The 2,455-nt window shown below is 46.6% G+C and overlaps 1 non-coding gene across 1 annotated transcript; it reads right to left on the bottom strand.

Annotated features, from left to right (window-relative positions):
- Nucleotides 1–974: 974 nt before the first annotated feature.
- Nucleotides 975–1,046, bottom strand: trnae-uuc (transfer RNA glutamic acid (anticodon UUC)). The gene has a single exon. It is a non-coding gene; the product is annotated as a tRNA-Glu (tRNA).
- Nucleotides 1,047–2,455: the final 1,409 nt, after the last annotated feature.

The raw sequence follows: 2,455 nt of genomic DNA, 5'->3' as shown, positions 1-2,455 counted from the left end.
GGGGAGGGGGGAGGATTGAGAAAAAGTCTGGGCCAGCCTGATCTTATTGAATGGCAGGGCTGGCTGAAAAGGACTAGAGACTTGCCCTTCGTTCTGTTGTCTGTCTGTTTAAAGAAAAGGAATAAACAGGCCATTCTTGGGTCTGCATGCTACCCCGTGGATATAATAGTTGGCAATCTATGTTATCAGTTTGCCTGAGGAATCATTTCCAAGTCTGAAACTGGCACAAGATTTATATCTACCGTTTGTTCATGATGCAGAATTGTACAATTTATGTTCTGCGTACTGTCTGTCTTTTCGAGCCTGCAATGACGCTGCAAGTGTTTCATTGTACCTGTCCCTCACCGTCCCTGTGCACACGGCAATAAACCCGACTGGACCTGACAATACTCACTGAGATTTGAGCAGTGATGACCCCGGGCAGATGAGTCAAGGTGATGTAGGCAAACTGAGTGAGTAGGACCAGAGTCCAATATGGGAAATGTATGTTCACCCTCTTCTACAGAGAGACAGCATCTCTGAGTGGATTGAGGTGCAGTGAGGAGTGAAGAAGATCAAATCTACATTGTATCGATTGCGTTAGTGTCTGTAAGATCTCGCACAGTTATTTCCAGCTTTATTGAGACTGCACCTGCGATATCTTTTTTCAAAGTCATGTTTTCATTGTCTAACAAGTGTCACACAGAACAAATAACGAATCGCTGCAGAAACAGTGTATAGTGGGTCAGGCAGCATTTGTAGACGGAATGAGGTAGTACACACAGTAGAAAGTAAGAGAAGCTGGCTGAGAGGAAATGTCGAAGCAAACTTGACGGGCCAAACTGCCGAATTCTGCTTCTATATTTTGTGGTCATGCTGCTGAATCAGGCGGATGCAGGTTAAGCATAGAGAGGAATGTTGTTGTTGTGGCGGCATTTTAATACACACGATAATTTAAAAAAAAGCACATTAAATAACAGCAGGCAATATCTTATTTCCCTGACCGGGAATCGAACCCGGGCCGCGGCGGTGAAAGCGCCGAATCCTAACCACTAGACCACCAGGGAAACTGAAGATGCGCAGCATCACAGCAACATACACTATCAAATCTGAAAAATACAAAACAAAATCAATGGATAAATAATAATAATGAATGAATGAATGAATGTGATAAATATTGTAACGAATCTACTGCTCAGCACGTTGTTCATCCAGTACTTCTGGTTCAGGAACACTCTGGACTCTGAATGAATCAGTGGGAAACACTCGTTCTCCAGTGTCTTTATAAAGATGGTGACATTCGGATTCTCTTATGAGCCCTGGGTCATTTTTGTTTCTGTCTATTGCCTCGAAGCAATTCAGTAGTCGGCCCCCGATTCCCGTGACATTGTCGCCGATACATCTGGTTTCTTGTTCCTCACACTCCCCCTGGGTGGAGGTAGGAGAAAGAAAACCAGACTTCCAGAATGCCCGAAATATGGTCTGAGGATGGAATGGTAGGCTTTCCCGATCGTGCTCCAACAGTGGTCGAGTGTGCGGGAGCCCATGTTACTGAGGGTGACGTGCTGGTGACAAATAAACCGAGAATTCCTTAAATAAGCCTAATAGAAACCCCCGAAATGATTTGAAAGTCCTCAGGGTAGGCAGTTCCTTGTTTGCTGGTCGCAACACTCAGTACTTGGTATGCTTGCTTAACATCTGCTCTGGCGGTATGTGACGTGCCGTCCGGATCAATGAGGAGAACCTCTCGGTAAGCAGCACCGACAGAACTCAATCATTGGATGTTGTGATTGGGAGAACAAGGGTGCGGCAGGACCGCTATATACGGAGAGCATGAAGAGTTTGTCATGAAACAACACCGCCGTTCCACCGCCCACCACCCCCAGCACCACAATACCTTCTTATCTTCTCCGAACGGTGGACTGAGAAGCCTTCCGGTTGTTCCACCGAACTGAGCCATAACTGAGCCATGTCTTCATGAAACAGAGAGAACAGCTGCCCCTCATCTCACTCCGAAACTGCAACGTTGTGCTTATGTAATGCATCTTGTTTTCAAGTCATTGGTGTTTGGCTGAGAAGATGCCGGGTAAAGGACGCTTCATCGCCCGTCTTCCGAACCGACCTCTTTTCCGGCAATGGTAATGGCTGACCTTCGCTGATCGCTGAAAGGTGCCGCACCTGCATTCCCGAGAGTCAAGTCCACCTGGTCCTTCAGCAGCTCGTTAAACTGCCGATTAATTTAGACAGATCAACAGTACGTTTCTTAACGGGAAATTAGGGGCTTCAGATTGCAGCCACAGTGGGTCAGCAGAAATACATCTAGACATCCCCAGTCCCTCCCTCCCGTCTCTCTGGCCAGAGTCGACTCTTTTCCCGGGTAATACCTTTTCTCCTCATTGACTGTTCATGGAGTGCCATGGAGTGAAGATGGCTTGTGAACCTATGTGCTTTATAGTTGGAACAATAAAAGCTGCTT

The sequence above is a fragment of the Hemitrygon akajei genome, unplaced genomic scaffold, assembly GCF_048418815.1.
Source record: "Hemitrygon akajei unplaced genomic scaffold, sHemAka1.3 Scf000054, whole genome shotgun sequence".
Classification (NCBI taxonomy): domain Eukaryota; kingdom Metazoa; phylum Chordata; class Chondrichthyes; order Myliobatiformes; family Dasyatidae; genus Hemitrygon; species Hemitrygon akajei.
The sequence above is the reverse complement of the archived record's forward strand: the minus strand, read 5'-3'. Positions and strand labels throughout refer to the sequence as shown.